The sequence below is a fragment of the Saccopteryx leptura genome, chromosome 3 (assembly GCF_036850995.1).
Source record: "Saccopteryx leptura isolate mSacLep1 chromosome 3, mSacLep1_pri_phased_curated, whole genome shotgun sequence".
NCBI classification, from domain to species: domain Eukaryota; kingdom Metazoa; phylum Chordata; class Mammalia; order Chiroptera; family Emballonuridae; genus Saccopteryx; species Saccopteryx leptura.
Window position 1 is genome coordinate 338953430 of NC_089505.1, and position 27915 is coordinate 338981344.

At 41.1% G+C, this 27915-nt stretch overlaps 1 protein-coding gene across 3 annotated transcripts in view; it reads right to left on the reverse strand.

Moving 5' to 3' along the window:
* The window catches only part of NCALD (neurocalcin delta), a 453474-nt gene that overhangs the window by 297666 nt on the left and 127893 nt on the right, over positions 1 to 27915 (reverse strand). For all 3 annotated transcript variants that reach the window (XM_066379265.1, XM_066379266.1, XM_066379267.1), the window contains exon 2: positions 23061 to 23112. The gene's annotated coding sequence lies outside the window, so the exon portion shown is untranslated. The remainder of the gene's footprint in view (positions 1 to 23060; positions 23113 to 27915) is intronic.

Sequence of the window (27915 nt, forward strand, 5' to 3'; positions counted from 1 at the left end):
GTATCTACTGCTCTCTCCCGCAGCTCAGGGCTGACACTCTGTGGTGGTCTCAGCCTGCTTGCATGCAGGAACTTTTAAAATAAACGTTCCCTTTGGAACTCATTAGCCTTGTGTTTTTGGTTCGGCCTGCGGTTTCTGCCTTTCACTAATGTACATAGAGCTTTGTATATGGTAGGATTTCAACAAAATGGTAGTTTGAAAAGTTGTTTCTTCTAATCTCTATAACGCATATTTCTACTACGGCACTTATCAAATTACATTATAATAGTCTAGATTGGGAACTCCTTGAGGTCAGGAACTTTGACATTATTCTTCTGATAAAAGAAAAAACAGTTCAGATGGCAGCTAGGATGGGGTCAGGGGACTGAAAATTGAAACAGAAACCACAACTTACAAAACTGTATCATGACCCACAAAAATAGAAAAATTGTACCAAATCATGACATATAAGACAAACTAAGTTCAGATTTTTTACACAAGCTCATTCAGACTTATAATGTTTAAAATAAGATCACAAACCAATTAATCTAACAATGATCCAACACCAAGTCACGTGGTATCCTAATGATAAGACCACTGATGGTTTCATCATCTTCCTTCTTGATAAATTATGACCAATCTCTAGCCAAGACCATCCAATGACTAACTCCAGTCTTGGAAACTTTATAGATATTCTTTACTTACTCCCACCTTTTGAATGCCCTACAACTTTTCTTGGTAGTGCTCTCCCTTAGTACAGAAAGTTAATAAACCTAAGTTTGTTTGACTATGGCACATCCCTGGTATCTTTTTTTTTTTTTTCAGTGAGAGGAAGGGAGGCAGAGACAGACTCCAGCATGCACCCCGACCGGGATCCACCCAGCAAGCTGACCAGAGGACGATGTTCTACTCATCTAGGGCATTGCTCTGTTGTAACCGGAGCCATATTTTAGCACCTGAGGCGAAGGCCATGGAGCCATCCTCAGTGCTCGGGCCGTCTTGCTCTAATCAAGCCATGGCTACAGGAGGAGAGGACAAAAAAGAAAGAGAAGTGAGAGATAGAAGTTAAAGGGGGAGGGGTGGAGAAGCAGATGGGTGCTTCTCCTATGTCCCTTGACCAGGAATCGAACCCGGGACATCCATAGACCAGGCCAATGCTCTTCCACTAAGCCAACTGGCCAAGGTCCCTGGTAGTCTTTAATGGGCTTAAACACATCTTAGTAATTCAAGGAACTGGTACAGCACCTGATACAAAGTAGGCATTCTTTAAATTGTGTCTGAACAAAAGAATGGATTAGAGAGACTCTTGCTTTGGTAACATATGGGTTCTAAAGAGAATTTTAAAAAAGGAGTTTCAAAAATATTAGGGGCATCCCTGGCTGGTTGTATCTACTTAGAGTAACTATCAGCAACTTATTGATTCTAGCTACCCAAAGAGATGACTTTCTCTTCATAAAGACATGAGTGACAGATTGTTTTGCTTTAGCTTTGCTCAAAATTCCAATTAAACTCATTTATGCTACAAGAGTCAAAGAACCTTGAACTCAAAACCAGTCAACCACTAGAACAGGGGTCCCCAAACTACGGCCCACGGGCCGCATGTGGCCCCCTGAGGCCATTTATCCGGCCCCCACCGCACTTCCAGAAGGGGCACCTCTTTCACTGGTGGTCAGTGAGAGGAGCATAGTTCCCATTGAAATACTAGTCAGTTTGTTGATTTAAATTTACTTGTTCTTTATTTTAAATATTGTATTTGTTCTCATTTTGTTTTTTTACTTTAAAATAAGATATGTGCTGTGTGCATAGGGATTTGTTCATAGTTTTTTTTATAGTCCGTCCCTCCAACAGTCTGAGGGACAGTGAACTGGCCCCCTGTGTAAAAAGTTTGGGGACCCCTGCACTAGAATGAACAGTTTACGACCAATTTTTGACCTTTTTACTTAACATTTTTCATTATATAAAAAGATCAGCCAATATGGCTGAAGACCAAATCAGGACAGACATTTTTCTAAGCAGGGGAAAAAAGAAACACAGTCAAGATTAATAACGGTGTAAATTAACTAACAGATGTAAATAAATAAACAGGTCATATTTTTAAAGAGCATGATTTTATTTCATTTTTTCTGGAGTGCTTTAGATAAAAGAAGCTTTTGCCCATCGATCTGTCATAGAGAGTGGGCTTAAATAGGGCAAAAACATCACAGCGAAAAGGAGACTGACAAGCTTCAACTGCATCATACTTAAAGATTGGATGTTAAGTATTTCAGAGAGAAAGGGTCCACCAGGAAAAAGAAAATTGAATATGAATTTCTCTTCCAAAGAATGCAGTCATTTTGTCGCCTGCTAAAAACTCCTGGCTAAAGAAAACGTTTGCAGATTCCTCGGCTGAAATTGCTATTGCCAGTCTATTTTCAGCTTCCCATCTCTGAGCCTCCCAGCAAAAATTTTAAATGATCCTGGACTCAGGTTTGGCTAAAACTGACAGAAGCATTTAAGATTGTTTTTGTTGTTTTGCTTTTCAAATAATTTGCAACTGGGGATATGAACTAGAGTGAATGTTTCCCTTCTACCACTAGGTTATCTGGGTCTATTTTCATTAAATAATTCATGCACAACTAATCAATGAACAACTGGAAATGATTACGTAGTAATTACATTCAGCTTCAACAGAAACAACCCATTAAGAAAAGAAGAGCATGAACATTGGGATGGCCACTTTTAACTCTGCAAATGGCAACTGGGGCAGCCAATAACACAAGCTGTGCTAGTCCCCTTCCCACGGGGACCCCTGAGGTCAGACCCAGGCTTTGCATTATGTTGAAGGTGAATACCTTTCTCATGATACAGTGAGAGAAAAAAAAAAACTCAAGATGATGAGGTCTTTATGCACTAAAACTTCAGAACAGGCTAAGGCAGTAGTAAGTTTTTAAAACAATAAAACCAGCCCTATAGAAAATGGATTTTCTTATTAATTTAATGCATCTATTTTGCATTTCCTCCAAACCTAATGTCACAAGTAATCATTTGGGGAGCTTAACAGCAATGAACCATTTACTGATTATTCCCCGTTGAAAATATTCCACCTCTCCCGACCCCATGTCATCCATACACTCTGTCCCCATGTCATCCATACACTCTGTCCCTCTGATTTTGACTAATGAGGGCCCCCAACCTAATATTGGGGGGTGGGAGAGAGCAATGGGGTGTTGTTTTCCCTACTGTCTCTCTGTTTTGCCCCAGAGTTGAAAATAGTTGTCTCTTCACAGCTCTGGCTTCTGTCAGGTGGCCCTTCCTCCACGATCACAACCCTCACTGGACTCCACCATGTGCTATTCTGTCCCGTTAGCCTGGGGATGGCAATGGCTTCCACCTGCTGCTAGACCTGCATACTGGACCACCCCTTGTTTGTCCCTGTAACCCTGCTCACAGGTGCAGCAATAGTCTCCTCGTTAAATTCTCTTCATTCAAACCTTCAGGGATCAATGCTTTTTCCTGCCGAGATCCCAAAGCAACCACTTTGCAAAATAAATATAGAGTGCTTGTTCCTGGCTCAGGGTGGTGAGCAAGCATAAAAGACCAGTATGAAAAACATGCTTCCAGCAAGCTTTCTGTTTTGGCAAACAACATATTTAATGTCAAACTTAATATCAAAAACAGCAAAATGCGGTTCATATTCCTCCTTTCTAACATCTACTTCTTTTTTGAAAGGAGAAAATAACGCTCTCATTTCTCCCTCACCATCAGATATAAATATATATATATCTCCTTGGATAAAGCCCAGGAAAGCCCCAGTTTTTTCTTCTATTTTTAAATTATTTTGTATTTTTTAATTATAGTTGACACACATTATTATGTTTCAGGTATACACCCCAGTAATTAGACATTACATAACTTACTAAGTGATCATCCTGATGAATCTCCCACCCATCTGGCACCAAATATAACTGTTAGAATATTACTGACTATATTCCCTATGCTGTACTTTACATCCCCTTAACTGTTCTGTAACTGCCAACTTGTACTTCTTAATCCTGCCGCCCGAACGCCCCTCCTATATAGCACCTGACAAAATGTTCTCTGAATCTATTACTCTGTTTCTGTTCTGTTTTTTCATTTATTTTGTTTTTTTAGATTCAATTATTGATAGATATGTATTTATTGCTGCTTTTTCATATTTTAAATCATTTTTTTTCTTCTTAAAGAAGACTTTTAACATTTCATATAATACGGGTTTAGCGGTGATTAATTCATTTAGTTTTTATTGTCTGGGAAGCTCTTTCTTTGTCTTTCAACTCTAAATGATAGCTTTGCTGGATGGAGTAAACTTGGTTGTAGGTCCTTGCTTTTCATCACTTTGAATATTTCTTGCTAATCCCCTCTGGCCTGCAAAGTTCCTGTAGAGAAATCAGCTGACCTCTTATGGGAGCTCCCTTGTAACTGCTTTTCTCTATCTGCTTTTAAGATCCTCCCTTTGTCTTTGATTTCTTGCATTTTAATTATGGGGTGTCTTGGTGTGGGCCTCTTTGAGTTCATCTTATTTGGGACTCTATGCTTCCTGACCTCGAATCTCTATTTCCTTCACCACGTTAGGGATGTTATCTGTCATTTTTTCAAATAGGTGTTCAATTTCTTGCTCTCTCTTCTCCTTCCAACACTCCCAGGATGCAAATGTTGGTACTCAAAGCTGTCCCAGGGGCCCCTTACACTGTCCTCATTTTTTTAGATTCTTTTCCTCTTTTTGCTATTCTGATTGAGTGTTTGAGTATTTTTTGCCTCCTTATATTCCAAACCACTGGTCTGATTCTTGGTTTCATCCACTCTACTGTTGATTCCCTATAAATTATTCTTCATTTCAGTTAGTGTAGCCTTCATTTCTGACTAGTCCTTTTTTATGTTATTGGAGTTCTCATTAAGTTCATTGAGCATCTTTTACAACCAGTGTTTTGAACTCTGCATCTGGTAGCTTGCTTGTCTCCACTTTGTTTAGCTCTTTTTCTGGTGTTTTTGTTGTTCTTTCATTTTGAACATGTTTGCTTTCCTTCCCATTTCTATGTATTAGATAGAGCTGCTGTGCTACATCTCCAAGACCTGCTGGAGTGGCCTAATGTAGTAGGTGTCCAGGAGGGTCAAATGTACTGCTTCCCCAATCACCTAAGCTGGGGACTCAAGGTGCATCCCCTCACCCATGTGCTCTGTGTACACCCTCCTCTTGTAGTTGAGCTTTGATTGTTGTTGGCATGACAATGAAAGGGATTTATCCCCAGGCCAGTCAGCTGCAAGGACTGGCTATGACCACTGACCACTGACTTTAACCACCAGATAGGATCAGCTGTGCAGGGGCCCACCTCACAGAGCACGATTTATCTCAGCAGTGCTCTGGTGCCCACTGAATCTGCCCCTTGAGTGTATCACTTGTAGACTTGGTTGGTTGATGGTGCTTTGACAAGGTCTGAAGCTGTCTACCAAGTGCACTGGCCTCCCTGGAGATGCAGGCCAAAGTTAGCCACCACTTGTGTTCTGCCCAGGGCCACCCAGCACGAGCTACTAAGCAATTTGTAGATGGTTTCTACTTATGCTGGGCTTGGAGATACCCAGGAGAAGCCAATCTGTGAACATCAGCTGCCGCTAGTGCCAGGCCTGAGGCTTCTTAGCAAGAGGTACAGGATACACTGAGGCAGACGCTGGTTATTTGAGAGATTTTAGGAAAAGCATGAGCCAAGCAGGCCATTCCTATGAAAAAGCCACTGGAAACAGCTTGGGATGGGGTCTTGGAAAATCTCCAGGTGGGGCAAACTGTGTGAGCCTAGTGATGGACTCTCAGGTACGGCACCCTCCTGCTGGCTTTGTGTGGGGAGGGCTCATCAAAGGAGCAATGGCCTCTACTAGTACTTTTTTCTGGGAGAAAGCTGTGCCCTTGTTCTCGTCCTGATGCTGGGTGTGGGGAAAACAGCTGTGCTAGGCTTGCTCGCTCGTTTACCGGCTGCAAGCACTTTGCCTGGTTAGCGTGTGAGCACGTGACAGCGCCATGTATGTCCAGTTTATGTAAGGCTACGGGTGCTTGCACTCTGGGCAGATGGCAGATTGCCTGCCTACCACTCTGAGGGGTTATTTTTGCTGTTTGTTTACTTGCTATTGTGAAAAGAGGTTTTCCCCTGCCTGTTTTCTCATCTGCCATTGTGAGACTTTATTAAATGGTAATGTCCCAATGCTGTCCAGCTCCGCAGTTTCTCTACCGTCTGCCTGAATCCAATGTGGACCTGCCTGGTCTCGGCCACCAGCATTACACTGGGCAACTCAGTTTTTTCCCGTAGGTCTCTGGTATGTTTCAAGCTACTGCCTCCACACTGGAGCTCAGAGGGAGTGAGTCCAAATAACTGTGTGAAAACCCTTTAAGAGGAACTGACTGGGACTCCAGCAGCCCCCTGTCTCCCTCAGCCACATCCCCTCTGGTTTTGACAGTCAGAAATCTTGGTAATTTCCTGGCTCTGGAACTCAGGGCTGTGAGCCAGGCGTGGGACTGACTGCTCACTCCTCAGGGGGGACATACACAGCGGAGACATTCCTCCCAATTTTTATCCGTCACACATGGGTGTAGGACCAGCCCCTCCCACAACTCTGCCCCTCCTACCACTCTCCACGTGGTTTCTGTAAATCCCTAGTTGCAAGACTTCTGTTCGGGTAGATATCAGGTGTTTCTGCATGGTGGTTGTTCTTAGGTGAGTTGTAATTTTGATGTGAAAAGCCCAGTCCTAAAGATTAGCGATTCTCCATAAGTCACATGGATGCTTGAGAAAGATGAGCTTTTTACCACTCTTATTCTTTTGCAATTACGAAAAGAAACATTTTCTAAATTTTTTTCTTTGACACCAAGAATTTAATTCACTATACTGCAGAAAAGTATAAAGATATCTATTATCTTTCAAAAACTAGAGTCAGGTAACAAAACAAATTTAAAAAGCACTGCACCTGGCTGATTGGCTCAGTGGATAGAGAGTTGGCACAGCGTGCGGATGAGGGTTCCATCTCAGGTCAGGGTACACGTGAGAAGGGGCCATCTGCTTCTCTTCCCCTCCCTCTCCCCCTTCTCTCCCTCTTCCCCTCTCATAGCCAGTGGCTCAATTGGTTTGAGCATCAGCCCCGGGTGCTTTGGATAGCTCCATTGATTCGAGCATCGGCCCCAGACAGGGGTTGCTGGGTAAATCTTAGTCAGGGTGCACATGGGAGTCTCTATCTCCTGTCCTCTTACTTTGAAAAAATAAAAGCACTGCTTTATCCAAATCCTACAAAGTGATATATGACACTCTTAAAATCCGTTATCATTCTAAGACTATATCTCAGATGGTACTCTTTTTTTTCTTCAATCTGGATATAAATATTTATTTAGCTGGAAACTACAGTTCTTTTTATACCATTAACCCATCAAAAGGCATTTGTTGAATTTGCAACAAGTTGACAAACTGAACAGTTTCCAAGGCTAAATGTAACGTTTATATTGGATTCACCCATTTCTTTTTTTATTAATCTATGGGCCCCTAATAACATAGTAGCTATGAATTAATAAGCAGAGCACACATTTTAACCCAGGTACAATGAACTAACCGGGCTGTCTCTGCTGCATTTTGCTTTGATATGATGCTGGTTATTTTCACCTCAATCCCTCTCTAAACTTATTCTCTAGATCCACTGTCCACTCTTTGCTCCCTTCTCTGTGCTCAGAAACTGTCATCCATTTCCTGCCCTCTGCCTTCTTGTGGAGTTGCACCAATGGGAGGCACCAGCAGGAGACTCAGGGAAGAAGAGATAAAGACCCGAGTCTGCCTTCCCCCATGTCCTCAGCACTTTGGGAGTCCTGTCATTCTAGCAGTGGCTGTACCTCCGACTACACAGCCCTGACTGCTGCTCCACCTGGCTGACTCCTGCTCTTCCAGCCTTGCCCCAAAGACAGTGTGAGCTTTTCACTGCTGAAAGCTCCTGGTTGCCTTAGATTCCTTATTTGTTCTTTTCTAAATTCTCTCTAGACTCCTCTAGAGTGTGTCTTCTGTTTCTTGCTGGGTCCTTGACTGATAGAAACATGACATGGGATGAATGCACAAGGTGCCGTTCAGGCAAGAGAAGGTCCTCCAGAACATGTTTCTTAGCCTATGTGCCCAGGGCTCTGTCCCTACCTTTGGAAGAGGAATGAGTATAGCATTCTACTGTCTGAGAACCACCTGGGGATATTCAAGGAAAGACTAAGAAAGTCATAGATCCAAGGAGACTAAGGAATCATGATGACAAAATGTAATATGATATCCTGGATTAAGCAGGAAAAGAACATTAAGGCAAAAACCGAAATTCAAATAAAGTATGTAGCTTAGTATTATGCACTGATATTAATTTACTAACTTTGAAAAGCATTCTGGTTATGTAAAAAGCTAAGATTAGAGAAAGAAATATTGGAACTTCCTATACTATCTTGGCAACTTTTTTGTAAGTATAAAATTATTCTAAAATAAAATGTTTATTAAAAAGAAGCAGAGTCTTAGACCCTGCATAAGACCTCTCTGAATCAGAATGTCATCATTAAGTGGATACTTAGGCAGATGGTTTGAGAACTGAACCTTGAAAATCCCTGAAGGACTTGGAAACTATGTATTAGTTCTGGTTGAGATGAGGATGAAAACAATTGTTCATTGATGCTAAATTATAGCATATTTACTTGACTATTTAAAGAAATAAGCCAATTGAAGCTTTGTCAAAGTTTACTTTCTATTCCAGTTAATTAGAATGACCATCCACTGACCAGACCAGTCACTATATTTAGTTTCTTGCATAAAAACACCTGAAGAGGTACAGGTAGCTATAGAACCAAACCAAGACAGTAGAGTTCTTCCACTTCCTCCTCCTTCTGAAACCAAGGTGAGTTTCCAAGAGGGCAGGGCCAACCAAACAGACTGGATAGTGATTTTCCTCCTCTTTTCCATGGTGGGGTATTCTGTCTCTGTCAGTCGAATTTAAGTTCCCAGAGGGAGGAGCTCTATATTCCATCTCTTCTGCATTTTTCTACAGCTCAGTTTGGTGTTCTTCACCCATTACTTGGGTAGATAACAACCTTCACTCCACACTATGTGCATATTTTTGCCTATTTATTTTATTTTAGATATAATCCTTATGACATTTTCTATGCCAATGGAATGCAGAAGAAGAGGGTATGTAAATGTGTTGGCATTAGTGTTACTTGTTTATTAACAAAAATGTTAATTGAGCACCTATTATGTGCCAGGTAGTATTCTAGGCCCTGGGGCTATAGTAATAAATAAAATAATCTCCACCTTCAAGAAGCTTTAAGTCAAATCAGAAGAAACAGACAATTAAGTAGCTAAGTACCAAGCAATCTATAGATTCTCCTCCCTTACCATCCTCACACTTTGCCTATTATGACAGGCAACTCGAGTCTTAGTTAGAAACAGGAAGAGTAGCTTCTAATTCCAGGCCTGCCTCCTGATAAGAACTGTTATAAAGGAGGCATAATCTTTCTGACCCTCAATCCCCTCATTAAAAAAATAAAACTTGTCTTTTGGCGTTAAGGCAATTGTTACAACAGTAGATGAGAAGTGCTTTGAACATTACAAAGTGTTATACAGGTTGGGGCAAAAGTAGGTTTACAGTTGTTTGTATGGAAGATAATATAATAAATAATAATCCAAGAATAAACTGTTTTGCATACTCACAACTGTAAACCTACTTTTGCCACACCCTGTACGCATGTCAAGCACTAGAAATTGATGACTTAAATAGTCCCTGCCTACTAACTCTAAAGCTAAAAGTTAGTGGTTCAGTGGCTTTGCCATTAAGCAGAAATTTCAGACAATAAGGCTTTATAAAAAGCAATCCTTTAAAGATCTAAGCTCTGTTGCTTTGGAGTTAACAATTGATGAGAATTAGATTAACATCAAAGAACTGGGGAGACGTTGCACATGAGAAGAAAGCAGGCCTGCCATTTTATTCATGGCAGACCCATTTTTGCTTCTCTCTCTCTCTCTCTCTCTCTCTCTCTGAATACAGAAGAGCTCAGTTACTTCAACTCTTCCATGAAAAGCAAAGCCAATTTCTTGGCTAGAGCCATTCCCATTTCTGTTTTACTCCAAAAGAAGCTCCCAGATCAGAGATGAAAGGAAAGCTGCTACAAATCAGCGCTTGAGCCTGTGAACCTGTGAGCAGTTTTCAGTGAGTATCTTATAAAAGATACTGCTTGAGAGAAGTGTTGAAAATCACATTTACTCTTTCAGATAAATGTAGTGTCTATTCTCAGCTTCTAAGGTAGAAAATGTTCTATCAGAGCAGTTTACCCTATTTCTGTCTGGAGATGTCGATGAGCTTCTAAGGGCTCTCTTTGGATACCATGGCAACCGCATGATTTTGGTCAAGCTGTTGTGTCTGGGGCTCAGCTTAAGGAACTTTGAGATGTTACCTACGAAAATACACATTAGTGACACTGCTGATGTGTTTGAACTGAGCGTACACAACACATTCACTTCAGGTGCACAAAAGCTTATAAGCCTCTATTGTGTCCGAGCAGTGGGTCAGAACTTGAATAACCAAGAGAATTGAAGACACCATTGCAAAGAACTCACAGTGGGTGTGGTGCCCAAGCAGCGGCAAGTTAATTACAAAATATATAGAAATGATATTGTAAAGTTTTAGCTTTTATTCCAAAATTAAGATTTTATTAACTAGTTTTGCTGTGACTTCAACTGTGGAAGCCTTTTATGAAGATTTTTTTTTTTAGGTCTATATAAACATAAGGAAACGCTGAATGTTGAGCAGAACAAAAGTAGTAGGATCAGAAAGAAGTTTAACTTGCTCATTTGGGCCTTCAAATGCACTTAGCCTGAAAAATCGCGAAGAGTGAAAGGGAAACAGTTGGTCGGGGAAGGAACAGTACTTCGGTTTTACTGGTAAACCTAAACCACATAGAATGTGGACTCTCAGTCTCCCCAGACTGTCTCCCTAGGCTCTCTCCCTAGAGATAATAATCTCCCTTCACCTGAAAGTAATGAACAAATATCAAATGGTGGAGACTTCCTTTCCACCATAGTGTGTGTGTATGTGTACGTATATGTGTGTGTGCATGCATGTGCACATGTGTGCATACATGCATGCACACGCATGTGTGTTGACATCACCAGATTGTACCAGGAATCACTTTGGAGCTCATCATATACCAATGAACACCTCAATTATTTGTCTCTACATGAGTGATATCTGATCATTGACCCCCGAATGATCTTCACAAAGCCCACCATGAGCTGAATTTCTTCAAAAAATATTTAGGAAGCCTGTGCTAAGCCAAAGGAGGAAATGTCATGCCCAGCTCCTTTTTTACCCTTTGGTGGAAGAGAGAAGACAGACCTGCAGGAAACGTCTATATAGAACATCGTTCTAGATCTGTCGCCTCTTACCCACTCTCCAATTCTTAATTGACCTCATGGAGATCTCCCAACTTTGGCCCCCACCTACCCACCATGTCCAGTAAGAACTCTCTCCGTCTTCAGGATTCCCAAGCACGCACGCATGCAGGCACGCACGCGTACGCACACGCCTTGGTCTCCCTTCTGTGCTCAATCCGAGACATTTATAGCCTCTCCATATAACTCTCAATATCTTTGTTCTCTTGTCTTTTGAACCCTAGATAATCCTGCATTCTGCGTTCTCTGCTCCAACACTGAACACTCCTGGAGAAAAACCACATAAAGACGTGGATGCCTGCGCAGGACCATAAAAAAAGGACCACTGGAGAATGTTGATTTCCTAATTCCAATGTAAGTCCCTTGAGGACTGGAATTTTGCTTTGTTAAGCCTAAAGGGCACCCCAGCAGGCTCAACAAATCCTTTTAGCAATTAATTAGTACCAGAAACAAGAAGTTAGAAAAGAAAGATCCATAGTCATTGAACAAATGAAACTTTCACATATTATTTATATGCAAATCATCACAGCTCTTCTAAATAAACCATTTAATAAAGTAATCTTATAAAGAAGTGCCCCTTAAAAAATAGCTAGCAAAAGTTATTCTGTGGACTTCAGAGCTGTAAAGCTCTTCAAACTTATTTAATAATTCGGAATATGTTATAATTTAACATCATTCTTCCTGTTCATTCAAGCAGCGTTGTAAGATCTCACTTACTATACTGTGAATATATGGCAAACCACCTCTAAAACATCATGAAACAGGAGTCAGCTTCAGGTCATAGCTGTTTTTCTCCCAAGGGAAAATGAAAGGGTCTCTCCATGTAGCAAGAAAGGCAAATAGCAAAGGAATCCTGAAACATCTAATTCCAGAGAGAAGAAAACATCCTGTAAGGGCAATGGCCACTGTGAGGTGTCAAGTTTCACTGGGACATTGTTGCCTGACCAGGGACCCTGACAGGGCCTTGGGGAGCTGGAGCCCACACTGGAAATGTAGAATGCTCTTGCTCATGCCAGTCCAGACCAGACTCAGAGCTGAGTGGGAGCTACAGCTCAGGCTGCGATCCTCATACCAACACGGCAGAACAAACTCAAATGCCACCTGAGTCTCCTACAAATGTAATAATATCTGACAAAAGGCTGATTGGACAGCACATGATGTCATTTCCTCTAATTGAGGAACACTGAGAAAACCAAAATAGCCACAAATCACTTTCAGCAAAGCAATCAGCAGTGACAATTAGCTGTCAACTCAATCCTGAGATGAGCCTTGGAGGGAGCAGGGCTGGTTGTTACCAGTTTCCAAATCACTGTGACAGCGGGAGTCAAGGATGCCCAGCTGAGAAGGGAAGCCCGAGCCCACTGCATCCCAATAGCACCAAACCCCCTACGGTGAAGAGAGCTGCAGCCCGTTTGTTTGTTTGTTTGTTTCTGTGTAGAAATGTAGGGGGACCCTGTGAAGAATCCTGCAACAGCTTCCAAAGCAGCTGGAAGTCTACTGACAGCAGCCCATGCTATTTACTCTCCCTAGTCACCCTTCTTTCCCACCTGGAACATAGCACTGCCCACTGTTTAAAATCTACAGCCCTGGCCAGTTGGTTCAGTGGTAGAGAGTCAGCCTGGCATGTGGATGTCCTGGGTTTGATTCCTGGTAAGGACACACAAGAAAAGTGCCCACCTGCTTCTCCACCCTTCCCACTCTTGCTTCTCTCTCTCTCTCTCTCCCTCTTTCTCTCTCTTCCCCTCCTGCAGCCATGGCTTCTTTGGAACGAGTTGGCCCCAGGCACTGAGGATGGCTCCTTGGGCTCTGCCTCAGCTGTTAAGAAGAACTCAGTGGCTGAGCAACACAGCAATACCCCAAATGGGTAGAGCATTGCCCCCTAGTGGGCTTGCTGGGTGGATCCTGCAAGAGTCTATCTGCCTCCCCTCCTCTCATTGAATTAAAAAATTAAAAATGGCATGGTGTTGGGGCCAACTTGGACTTGGTGAACTTGTTAAGGACACTACTCTTTTATGGATTCTTGCTGTATTGGCCAAGAGTTTGCTTAAAGGTTTTAATCACTGTAAAAAAAAAAAAAAAAAGACTGGATAAAGAAGATGTGGCACATATACAACATGGTATACTATTCAGCCATAAGAAATGATGACATCGGATCACTTACAACAAAATGGTGGGATCTTGATAACATTATATGGAGTGAAATAAGTAAATCAGAAAAAAAAAAACAAGAACTGCAGGATTCCATACATTGGTGGGACATAAAAACGAGACTAAGAGACATGGACAAGAGTGTGGTGGTTATGAGGGGTGGGGGGAGGGAAGAAGGGAGAGGGGGAGGGGGAGGGGGAGGGGCACAAAGAAAACTAGATAGAAGGTGACGGAGGACAATCTGACTTTGGGTGATGGGTATGCAACAGAATTGAATGACAAGATAACCTGGACATGTTTTCTTTGAATATATGTACCCTGATTTATTGATGTCACCCCATTAAAATTAATAAAAATTTATTTATTTTAAAAAATTAAAAAATTAAATAAATAATATAAAATCTAGAAGCAGTTTGCTTCCGTTTCCTCTTTGAGGGCTTCAGAGCTTCAGCACACGTGAATTCTCCCTTGCCTCAACTCCCAGAACAGATGACCGTCTATACTACAAGGTCATTAACAGCAAGAGTTGTGAAAAATACACTAAGAAACAAACATAACACAATTGTCACAATATATAATAATATAAAATAAGATTGTTGTATGTGTGCATGTGACACACGTGTGTATAACAATTATTGGGAGGAGCATAATTCCCTCCTTCACAACATTCCTTCCTGAGCACATGAAACAAAACTTGTTTCTCTTCTTAAAACTATTGGAAGGTGATTTCTACCCTCCCCAACAGCCCTTCACTCCTCCTCATTCTTCACGGCAGGGGGGGGGGGTAACTTCACGAATTATTTAGACCACGTAAGGGACTGTGCACAAAGGTAGGTCTGGGAACCCTCTGTACTCTCTATTTCTGGCTTTGGCAGTATATATTTTTCTTTTCCATGAATGAAGGTTTCAGCAATAAATATAATAGAAGGCCTGATTACAGCTGATCCTGTCCATAGTCTGAGCTCATTCTCTACTTCGGGATCACTGGGAATAAAGCTGATGCTTGGCTGCCTGTCTGGTGTCTGCACTCAGTTCTCCATCCAGTGCAAGCCCAGCCCTGATTTCTTCTGCAGCAGCAATATGTTCAACTCAGAAATACATTTCCCAGCCTCTTAATGGCTAATGGTGGCCATTAAGATTGGGGCAGAATTCCCTGGCCGCAGACAACCAGGACAACTCTTTACCTGGACTGACTCAGGTGAGAGACATGACTTTGTGCCCTTCTCTGTCTACCTGCTTGGAACACAAGCATGAAGTTCCCAGGTTGAACAAGATATGTTAAAACAATGTAATGATATTGCCAGAACTCGGTTTTATGGCTTTCACTAAGGGGGGTGGGTTGAGTGAGAATCAAATACTTGGACACAAAAGCAAAAGGAAAGACAAAAAGAAAGCAGGCAGGCTCTGTAATCCAGCAGTCATGGCCAGCACTTTTTATGGTATCAAAAGAAAGAGGAAAAGTTAAGAATTGGGAGAAATCTGCCCTGGCTGGGTAGCTCTGTCGGTTAGAGCATCGTCTGAAATCACAGAGGTTGCCAGTTTGATCCCCGGTCAGGGCACACAGAGGAACAGATCGATGTTCCTGTCTCTCTCTCCCTCTCTCCCTTCTTCTCCCTAAAATCAATTTTTAAAAACCATTAAAATAAAATAATAATAATAAAAAGAATTGGGAGAAATGTAAAATTAGCCTTAATAGAAAGTTGAGAAAAACAGAAAACTAGAATTCTGGCAGGACAGTCTCATCATTGCCTCACAAGATACTTAAAGTTGGTAAGATTCCAAAGCGAAGGAGCTCTTGGCATGAACCTTGACAGAGGAATGGGTACCCTTTGAGCTAGGTTTTGAAGCATCAATAAAAGTTTCTTGCAGGAACCTCCTGCTTGAACTGAAAACAAGTGAAAAGGAAGACAAAACTGCCCCTAGCCAGCCACTTCAAGGTCTAAGAAATTCCTTTATAAGAGGAAGCAATGGAAAGAATACAGCTTAAGGTTTCTGAGTACTGAGAACACAGAAATCAAAGAAGAATTTAAAAATAAGAAGCTTTAAATATGCACATCAGTAAAAATTGTTCAATTACATTCAATAATGTAACTAAAAATGTGTAAAGCCAGCAGCCGTGGCCAGGGCCACTATCACAGCAGCCCGGCCCATGCAGGTTCGCATTGGATTCGGACAGTCGGTAAAGAAACAGCGGAGCCAAAAACCGATGGGCCATAGCCTTTAATCCTACCTTGCACCCGGCGGGCAAGTAAAAATACACACTGGGCTCCAAAACCCAGTCACACTCAGTGCTCACAAAGCCACTGACTTATCCGAGTTTCCTAGAATCAAAGGTTTCTAGCTCACCAGCCTTCTTCTCCTCAGTTCCCCATCTGCATCCTTATCCCAGATACAAACTCTACACAAACTGGCATCTCACTCAGCACTCCGCCATCTTGGCTGCTTCTCCTGGCCTCCTCCACGTGGCCTCCTTCCGCTGCTGGCTCTACTCTCTCCTCTCTCTCATGCTAACCTCAGGAACCAAGCAGCAAACTCCCGCTCCGTTCCCATTTTATAGTATAGAAATCCAAACCCTTAATCCAATATACATAATAGGGAAGTCTCTTAATACAAAGTCACTTCTCTGAGGCATGATAGGATTGTACCACCTCACACCAAAAAGGGTAGGAAAGGCTTAATCCCAAAACCAAGCCTCAGGCTACAAGGATTCTGCCTGCCTTTAGCCCACCCCAACACACATTAATATCACCTGGGCAACGGCCTCTTTAACAAAGTGAGCATAACACATTTTATCTGCCCAACAAAATGCATGTAAATGCTTTAATTTTGTGCACTATATTCTGGTTCATTCTTAAAGTAAGGTTGGTTACCTTTACCATCTTTTGACTTTAAAGGATTTTTATCTCATTATTAAAAGCACAGTTGGCTAAAAAGAATAAAGACAGAGTGATGATGTGAAACACCACTTCTCAAAGACGCAAGTGCAGAAGACTGCCTTTGGGACCTTGTTACAATGCAGATGCTGATTCATTGGGTCTGACCGTGGGACCTGAGATTTTGCATTTCTAACAAGCTCTCAGGTGAAGCTGTGGCCACGGGTCCCCTGATCACTTTTGCAGTGGCAAAAATGGAGAGGTTAAATATACACAAGCTGAAAGCTAAAGAGCGTTGGCCTGGCATGTGATGTCCAGGGTTATTCCCAGTCAGGGCACATAGGAGAAGTGCCCATCTGCTTCTCCACCCTTTCCTCTTTCGCTTAGGTGCTAAGAAGAGCTCAGTTGCTGAGAGTAAAGCCAGGGGCCGCCACCATCGTGGCCATGCAGGTGCAGGTTCCCATTAGATTCAAGCAGATGGTAAAGAAACAGTGGGGCCAAAAACTAGTGGGCCATTCCTTTCTTTAAGACTTGTACAGGCTGACAAGCAAACACACAGGGCTCCCAAAGCCGCTGACACATTCTCCGGTTCCACAACCAGGGAATCTCCTCCAGTTTTTCCTAGAATCAAAGGCCCCACCAGTCTCAGCAGAGCTCACAAAAGCCCCTCGCCCCTCACCTCTGGTCCCCTATCTGCCAACATGGCTTCTTAGTCTGCAAAACTGGCTTCTCTCACTTTCCCTGCCATCTTGGCTTTTTTTCTGCTTCTCCTCAGCAGTCTGCCTTCTCTCTACACTCACTCTGCAAAAACTGGCTTCTTTCTCTTTCCCGTTCTCTTTCTCTTTTCAAAACTTTTTGTCATTAAAACCCCTTCCAGCAAACATTAGCAAAACAATAGCCCTTCCTAAGCAGGAAGGTAATTAGCAATTTCACAGACACATACCTGGTGCTGCCCAGCGCCTTTTTTAACAATGAAAGTGAGCAAAAAAAAAACACAAATTTTATAAACTCATATGCCCAACACTGAGCAATGAAGCAATGCTCCAGATGGACAGAGCATCACCCCCTATTGGGCTTGCCAGGTGGATCCCAGTTGGGGCACAGATGGGAGTCTGTCTCTGCCTTCCTTCCTCTCACTGAATAAAAATAAATAAATAAATAAATAACGATAACAACCCCCTCCCCCAAAATGATATGTCTGGAACCGTGATGATGTGCTTCTCGCCCTGTGGTCATCTGGAGTTCTTTAGGATGTTTTATTTTACACCCCTTTTCTGAGAAGCTGCAACCCTCTGGAGTGCCTGCTATGCTATATCTTTCTTGTCTTCTTTCATTGGTGTCCCTTTCTCAGCTCCTCCTCCTGGCAATTAAGGCAGGGAGAGGTGGTCTTCCTCTTTCCTTTACCCTAGACCCCAGATTCAAGCTATTCTATTTGTTATTTTGGCCACTGCAGGCAGGCATTTCCTGAGAAGAAAAAAAACCAGAAATGCCAAGTATAGCCAATGCAAGAGAAGAAAATTTAAACCCTCTCAGTTCACCCACTAAGTTTTAGGTTGTGGTTTTACCTTTGTTTGGTTCAGCTTTTCATCTATTTCTGACTAGCGTTTTTATTTGCAACTAAAATTTTCTCCTAAGAAGCTGCAACACAGTTCTGTATTGTGAAAGATGACATGAGCGGAGCCATTTTAAAATGGGGCAGAGTAGCCATTTCAGAGGAAAGCCCTAACCGTCTTGTTTTCTTTATCTTCTGAACTGGACCAAAGCACCAACATTCCAATAAATCTGTAAGAATGAGAATATCCTATTTGTCAGTATCAACTGTAAGGCAACTGTAGCTATTGCTGATGACCGAATTGCTAGCCAATCAATGAAGTATAAAGCTAACCTTTTGCTTGATCAAATCTCAAGTCAGTCTATGAGTATGAATCTAACCTTATCTCACCTAGCACCAATGAACTCTTTTAAATACAGTTCACCTCATCTTCCTCTTTTCTTTTCTCCCCAAAACTCCCAAGTCCTTCTCCTGCAGCAGTATGGGGGGGGGGGGGTTTATTCTAGTTTCTTCCTGAATTTGTACTTCCCGATTTGTAATTCCTTTGAATGCAAATAAATATTTTCTGTTCAATTATTGCCTCCTCGATTTTTAGGTGAGCGCCATCCACGTAAACTATAAAAACCCACAGAGAATATCACCTTCATCCTAATACTGAGAAAGACTGCATAATCAACAAAATCATAACTTGTATTGAGCCCCTCAGAAAGCTACAGTTACAAGACAACGGTAAACTAATTTACAGGATGACATGGTCCTCCAAGGAGAACCAGGTGACAAACTGTCACCTTTACTGAGCACAGTAAGAAGAGGTGGCCACCATAAAAGCAGGTAAGAAGGAAATAGTTGAAATTTTAATGAATTCTTAAAGGGCCAGTATGGGCAAGCATGGAAGCTTCCAAGCTTTTCTTCCATGTGTGTCCAAGAGGTGCTGTGAGAAGAACAACAAGCAGGGTCAGGGACTGAAGAGTATTCCTTCTAGTGGGGACTGGTAAGAAATAATCCACTCCCAGAATATTGTTTCATATTAAGCAAAAGCTTTAAACCACAGGGACAGGAGCAGTAAACCTTGCCACTCCCAAGGTCCAAGCAAAGACCTGCTGATTCTTGGGAAGGGTAGAAACAATAGCTGTCTGCCCTGTTGGAAGGACAAGAAGTTCTTAGGCCCAGAATCCTGCACTGACACAAAGAAGAGCTCTATTACCTCTGAGGGAAACACTTCTCCACCCAAGACACTCACAGATACAAGGCAGAGATCAGCTGCTGTGAAGAGGAGCAGAAACATGGACAAAGCCCAATTCCAAGGCCAAGACCCACAAGACCTGCCCAAGACTCAGGCCGGACCCGGAGAACTGAGCACACCACCACCACTGCCACAGCTTTGCACTGAGCAGTGAAGAGGAGTGGCTTACTGCTAGGAATGGAACACAGATATGGAGAGAGATCCTCTCATAGAATAGGCATGAAAGGTCAGCTGAGAGCTGTGGATGGAGTTTGGACAATGAGAAAAACTTTATGGCCAACCAGGCCACACTATGCATATGGTAACTACAGGTCACCACGGAGTGTAGGGGCTGGAGGCAACTGCAGTAAGGAGGGACCCAACTCCACCCAAACTCGCTACTGTTCATTTGTTACCTGCCAACAAGACAGACTCAACCCCTCTCATATCAACAGCTTTGCAAAAGTGTGCCCGTTTCTAGGTAGCAATGTTATTTATTTTATTATATATCTATGGCTCTTCTACTAGCAATATCCAACATTCAATCAAAATTATTAGATGTAAAAAATATAAACAAGGAACAACCCGTTGTTAAGATAAAGAAACCAACAGAACTAGACAGAGAGATGACCCAGATATTGAAACAATCAGAGACTTTAAAATAGCTATGATTAAAATGTAAAAGGCTCACATGGAAAGAAAGAATTAAATTTAGTAAAAAATGAAGAATTTCAGTAAAGACATGGAAACTATAAGAAAGAATTAACAGAAATTCTAGATATAAAAATGCAATATCAGAAACAAATAATTTCTTTCATAGGCTGATGAAGAGACAATCTATATCAGCAAACTTAAAGATAGGCCTATAGAAATTATCCAAAGATAAATTATCAAGTATCCAAGAGCTGTAGAATGATATCAAACAGTCTAACATGCATGTAATTATAGTATGAGAAGGAGGAGAGGGAGAGAAAGGTGCCAAAGTAATTAAATGGCAGAAAGGCTAGTTTGTTCAACATATGCTGCTGGAAAATTTGGACACCCATATAAAAAATGGAACCTTGACCCTGACCTCACATCAGATACAAAAATTACCTCAAAATATATAACTAAATGTAAATCTTAAAGCCATACATATTTAGAAAAAAATTAAGAACATCTTTGCATTCTTGGTTTTAGCAAAGATTTCTGAGGACACAAAACTTCTATCCATAAAAGAAAAAAAAAACAAAATGATAAATTGAACTTCATGAAAATTTAAAAATTCTGCTCTTTGAATGATACTTTTTAGAGTATGAGAAACACAAGCTGCACAGGGAAAAGCTATTTGCAAAGCATACATTTGAGAAAGAGTTTTTATCCAGAATATATTCTGTGATAGCTCAATAGAAAGACGATAATTTTTTAAATGGATGGATGATTTGAATAGACATTATACCAAAAAAAGACATACAGATGGCAAAGAAGCAAAAATTGTTTAACATCATTAATCATTACAAAAATGGCAATTAAAGCTGAAATGACATAATACTACAGACCAACTCAAATTGCTAAAATTACAGAGACTGATCATGCCAAGGGCTAGTGAGGCTGTGGAGCAACTCAAATTCCATATACTGCTAATTAGGATGCAAAATGGCACAGTCACTTTGGGGACATTCGGGGCACTTTTTAAAAATAATCTTAAAAATATACGTACTTGCTACACTTACTATATGACTCAATAATTCTGCTCTTAGTAATTTACCCAAGAAAATGAAACATACATTCATACAAATACCTATTAACTTTATTTTTGAATAGCCCAAAACTGTAAATAACCCAAATGCTCATCAATTGGCGAAAGGAAAAGTGAATGTTATATCCTCACAATGGAATTCTACTCAGTAATAAAAAAAAGAAGGAACTACTCAAAAACTTCACATGAAAAAAGTCTGAAACAAAAGGCTACAGACTACATGACTCCATTTGTATATTCTGGAACATGAAAAAATTTAGAGACAGAAGTCTAATCAGTGGTTGTCAAGGTTTAGAGGCTGGAGTAGATTTGCTACAAAGGGGTACTCCCCCAGGTGTTAGACATGGTCTGCATCTTGATGGAGTGGCAGTTACATGACTGCATACATTTGGCAAAACTACAAATTTCAAGAAAGTAAAATTTACTGAGTCTTAGTTACACCTCAGTAAGCCTAACCAAAATAAAACAAATGGACAAATAGTGCTATGGCAACAAGAGAGTGATTGGTCAAGTGTATATCCACATGGGAAAAAATCAATCTTAACCCTCTACCTCACATCATACACAATAAAACCAATTCCAGGTGTATTGTAGATCAAAATGTAACAGTAAAATAATAAAGCTTTCAGGAGAAAACATAAAACTTCTTTGTGATCTTGAAATAAGGCCAAGTTTTCTTAAATAGGATACCATAGTGCTAAACCAAAAAAGAAAAACTAGATAATTTACACTATTTTAAAGGAATTTACGTTCATAAAAACAGAGTGAAAGAGTAAACCACAGGATAGAAAGAAGATGTATATATATATATATCCTACAAGGCCTCAGATTCAAAATACATATTATTTGAAAATGCGTATAACTCATTGAGAAAGACAATTCAATAAGACAGCCTAATATTTTTCCAAAAGTCTTAAACATACATTTTATATTTTTTTAAGGCTTAAAAGGGCTTTTCACAAAATAAGATACGCAAATTGTCAATTAACATCATATGAAAAATTACCTGACTTTATTAGTCTACAGGAAATACGAATTAAAACTACAATATGATACTGCTGCACACCTACCGTTAGAGCTAACATGAAAAATCAAACAAACAAAAACAGAAAAGCCTTGTATTGGGAAAGATATGGAGAAATCAGAACCCTCATACATTCCTGGTTGGCATGGAAATTTTTAAATTAAAACAACCATTTTGGAAAACTGTTTGAAAGTATCTGCTAAAGCTGGACATATATACCTATCACACTGCCCAGAAATTCCCCTCCAACATACATACCCAGCAGAAATATGTCTATACAACTAAAATGTAAAATCTGCCAAACTGACTCAAGGAGAGATACACTGCTCACCAAAATTAGGGGATATTTCCAAAAGAATATGAAACTATAAAATATCCCCCAATTTTTGTGAGCAGTGTAGAAAACCTAAATAAATCAGAAATTAAATTAGTCAGTAAAAAAAAAAAAATCTTTCTTCAAAAAAACACCAGGCTCAAACTGTTTTACTTTCATCCACTCTACATTTAAGCAGCAAGTAATCCCAGTATTTTGAAAACCATCCTTGACAATGAAAATACCAGAAAGAAAAATTTTATACAATTTCAGGACTAAAATTTAGCAAACTAAGTCTAGCTAAGTGTTGAAAAGATGCATCGTGACCAAATAGATTTTTATTTCAGCAAATGAAAGGCAGTTTAACATTAGAAAATCAAGGAATGTAAATTACCATAGACAGATAAAGGATAAAAATCATTTGATCTTATCAAGATATTAGAAAACATTCAATAAAATTAACATCAGGTGAACTGTACCCTCATCAAACAATGATATAATTTGCCCACCATTAAATATTTAGATTCTCTTCTTTGTTTTGTTTGGCTATTATAATTTTAGCTGTGATTAACATTTTTGCACACGTTGATCAAGGTGCCTAACCTTTCTATGTCTCAATTTTCTCATGTATAAGATGGAAATAAAATGGTACGTACCTCCTAGGGCTATTGCAAGGATTAAATAAGATGTTGAGTTTAGGTTTTAGCAAGGTTTGGGAGTAAAGCAGTGTTTATAAATCTGAGGAAAAATTTTTCTGTATTTACCTGATAGTAGATCTCTCAGAACACTTGAAGGCTCAAGTTAGAAGAAGTCACTCTGTCAAAAATAAAGAAAGTTATTATCTTAGGTAATCAGAAACTAAGGACATCATATCGGAAGAATGCGATCAGAGATGGGGACTATTAATTCCCTTGCACCATTGGATATCTTCTGCCTGTCCCAGCTTCCATCCCTCCAATCCAGTGGGAATAATGACTGCCATGCTCCCTTCGCCTGCGCTTGCTCTACGGCACAGTGGCCGGAGTGGTAATTCTAAAATATGAGCATGAACATGACTCACCATATGCCTCTTGAAACCCTTTCTACAACGTCCTCTTTTCCTTGGGAGAAAGACCAAACCTTGCTACGACTTCTAAGCCTTCATCACCTGATATACACCAACTTCTCTGCACCACATCTGTGTCCCGCTACCCAGGACCTCAGCTCATCACTCCACGCCCCCTCCCAGCTTTCATGCACACTGCTCCTTCTGCCGGGAATGAACAACCATCCCCCTTCCCCACTCACCTCCACCTGACCAACTCCTATTTGTCCTTCCATTTTCCTCTGAGTATCACTTCCTCACTGAGGCTGTCTGCTCCCTTGTCCACCTTAAGACCCCCTGTTAACAGAAGTCTGCACAACTTCTGTCACATCATACACGAATAGACCTTGTCCTCCCTATGAGCCCAGGCATCGTGTCGGTTTTGTTCACAACTGTATCCTCATACCTAGCCCAGCACTGGTCTCACAGTGGATGCCTAATAAATATTTACAGAGTAAAATAATTAGTAAAGTAATTCTCCAGTCCTTCACTCTTCAACTCATCTTTTGATTTATACTAATAATTTAATAGGCTTCCTACTTGACTGCCATATGTCAATGACTGTCAGATTCACTTATTGTAAGAGACAATGCTGTTTTATATAACAAGAAGAAACAAAATAATGGCTGCAAATTAAACTGTCATACACCACTAAGATTTAGAATTTTTATTTTACATTAATTGAAATAATGTTAGTAGACTTATCTAGTCATGGGTTTTTATTACATTCGTTAAAAAGAAAAATAGGGGGAAAATGGCTAGGTATTTCTATCTTTGGTTTATGTATCACATTCAGACCCACTCTTCTGAATCACTTTTGACACAGGGTTCAATTACTATGTTTTTCTATACAATATTGTCCACTATGCCACCAAAAATTTTAGTGATGCAACATGACTTAGATCTCAAGTCTCTTAGAAGAGAATCTCGAGTAAAACACTTGAGCACGCTTCTAAGCTTCTGATACCTTTCCATTAGTCTTGGTGTTGGCAAGAAAATCTTACTAATAGGTGTTAAAAGGAGATTTCAGTCAAAGCTTAGGACTCACATTCCCTCCTCAGAGGGTCATCAAATGGATCTCTGACTGAAACAATAAGGGATCTCAGTTGTCTTGCTGCCGACCTCCCTATATAAACTATCAAGCTCATACATGCATAGGCAATACAACTACAGCACAACTACACCAGACCAGTTACAGTAAAAGATGCTTTTGCTTGTACCCTATCTCTGGTATCAGAGTACTAAAATGTGCAAACAGAAGAGTGCTCGACCCAGAAGAGGCAGCATCTCTGGTGTAGAAGAGGAGCTCAGGGCGGGGACCCTGGACGCTGTCCCTCCAGCTCTCGACCCAGAGCCACAGGGCCCAGTGTCTCCTCACATGACTCTCATTCACTCCACTCTCTCTTCAGCAGAGCCAGGAAATCAGTCATGGCAGGGAGCTACACATGACAAGGAACTTGTGCACAACCTATGGGAGCTGAGGATAGATTCTCCTCCACAGCAAAATGAAACTGAAGCCCTCATTGCTCTAACCACAAGGGATTGAATGATGCAATAACATGAATGAACTTGGAAGTTGAACTTTCCCCAGTCAAGGCCTCCTATAACACTGCAGCCCCGGCCCACACCTTCATTGCAACTTCATAAGACTTTGAGCAGAAGACTTAGCTAAATCATGCCCAGATACTTAATCCACAAAAACTGTATAATAAAAAATGTGTGTTGGTGCCTGACCAGGCGGTGGTGCAGTGGATAGAGTGTTGGACTGGGATGCGGAGGACTCAGGTTCAAGACCCTGAGGTCACCAGCTTGAGCGCGGGTTCATCTGGCTTGAGCAAAAAACTCACCAGCTTGGACCCAAGGTCGCTGGCTGGAGCAAGGGATTACTCGGTCTGCTGTAGCCCCACGGTCAGGGCATATATGAGAAAGCAATTAATGAACAACTATGGTATCACAATGAAAAACTGATGATTGATGCTCCTCATCTCTCTCCATTCCTGTCTGTCTTGTCCCTATCTATCCCTCTCTCTGACTCTCTCTCTATCCCTGTAAAAAAAAAAATATCTGTGTCAAGCCTTGGCCAGTTGGCTCAGTGGTAGAGCATCAGCCCAGCATGTGGAAGTCATGGGTTTGATTCCCAGTCAGGGCATAGAGGAGAAATGATTATCTGCTTCTCCACACTTCTTCCTCCCTCTTCTCTCTCTCTTTCTTTGCCTCTCTCTCTTCCCCTCCTCCAGCCATGGCTCAATTGGCTCAAAAAAGTTGGCCCTGGGCCCTGAGGATGGCTCCATGGCCTTGCCTCAGGCTCTAAAAATAGCTCAGTTGCCAAGCAATGGAACAATGGCCCCAGGTGGGCAGAGCATCACCAGTAGGGGGCTTGCTGGCTTCTGGGCACATGCAGGAGTCTGTCTCTCTGCCTCCCCATCTCTCACTTAAAAAAAAAAAAACAAATGTGGCACTGGCCAGTTGTCTCAGTGGTGAGCATCAGCCTGGCATGTGAACATGCCAGGTTCAATTCCCCATCAAGGCACACAGGAAAAGCGCCCATCTGCTTCTCCATCCTTCCCCCTCTCCTTCTTCTCTATCTCTCTCTTCCCCTCCCACAGCCAAGGCTCCATTGGAACAAAGTTGGCACAGGCACTGAGGATGGCTCCATGGCCTCTGCCTCAGGTGCTAGAATGGCTCCGATTGCAGCAGAGCAATGCCTCAGAGGGGCAGAGCATCACCCCCTGATGGGCATGCCGGGTGGATCCCGGTCAGGAGCATGCGGGAGTTTGTCTGACTGCCTCCCCGCTTCAAACTTGGAAAAAATACACACACAAAAAAAATGCGTGTCGTTTAAGGACTAACTTAGTAATAATATTATTTTGAAACAATAAATAACTATTACAGGGAGTGAGAAACTAGTCAATTAGAGTTGTAAGAGCTATGTCTAAAATAAGTCAATAATGCACCTGAGGACTTCACACATGAGAAAAGTGCATGGGCTTTATGATGTCTATTCTATACTTTAAGATTCTTTTCTGTTTTCTTTTCTGCTCTCAGTTGTGTTCCTGACCATTGCCCCAGGAAATAACCCAGTTGAGACAGTATTAATATATACTTCCCTCTACCAGGCTAAGCAGAACCTATTTGTATGTAACAGGCAGTTTCTGTAAAAGCATCATATGAAAGACATCACTGAGGAACCATTGTCCAAAAATGTTTCTTCAAGCGGCTTGTTACAGTATTTGAAGTGCTTCCATTACAGAGTCATTCTTCTGGAAATAAAGCTATGTATCTGTAGAGCTATTCTTTGAAAATGAAACTATCCCAATGAAGAATACCATATTATATCATTATATTCTATTGATATTTTACTGATTTAATTTATCATATAGTCCTTGCCCTAGTAAAGCCCTGAGGAAATGGTCACAGAGCAAGAAATTTTTCATTTGTAACTGAATGAATGAACAGGTAGATGATGATGATAGATAGATAGATAGATAGATAGATAGATAGATAGATAGATAGATAGATAAATAGATAGTTGATAGATAGATAGATAGATAGCATTTTTATAGTACTTTACAATTTCTAAAGAACCTTCATAAAATAACTTATTTAATAAATATTAGATATAAATCTAGAATAATACTTACCTATAAATCTTGCTCAACAAATGTTCATTTATTCGTTTCCTTATAATCCTAAAACACATTTGGTTTCCACTTTTTTTAATGCTGAGACTAAGTATTAGAGAATAAGTAACTTGGCAAAGATCACAAATCTCATTAAATAACACAGTTGAAACTTAGACCAAGGGCAAACCATGAACTCTGTGCTCTCTCCACTTTTGCCTCTAGTGTTTCAGAAGGACTACTAAATCATCAACTGGAATATGAAAGTCTAAATAACATTCTCTATTGCTCTTCAAAGGTTTTTTGGGGGGTGGGCTTTGTTTGTTTGTTTTAGTGAGAGAGACAAAGACAGAAACAGAGAGAAGGACAGATAGGAAAAGACAGACAGGAAGGGAGAGAGATGAGAAGCATCAATTCTTTGTTGTGGCACCTCAGTTGTTCATTGATTGCTTTCTTGTATGTGCCTTGCCAGGGGCAGGGGGCTGCAGCTGAGTGAGTGAACCTTGCTCAAGCCATCAACCTTAGGCTTAAGCCAGCGACCATGGGGTCATGTCTATGATCCCACACTCAAGCCAGCAACCCTGCACTCAAACTGGTGAACCCACACTCAAGCTGATGAAATCTGGGTGCTCTGCATCCCAGGCCAATACTCTATCCACTGTGCCACTCCCTGGTCAGACGGGTTTTTTTGGGGGGGATTATTTTTTGTTTTTGTATTTTAATTTCTGTGACACTTAAGAAATGCATTGGGTGTTTATTGGTATTAAGCAGAGCTCTAAAAGAATTTCCAACCCTATTCTCAGGTCTGCTACTCACCGGCCAGATGACCTTAAAAAATTCACTCCACCTCTCTGATCTGCAGAATCCTCATGTCTAAAATGAAGGTGATGATAGTCTAACATTGCCTCAAAGAGT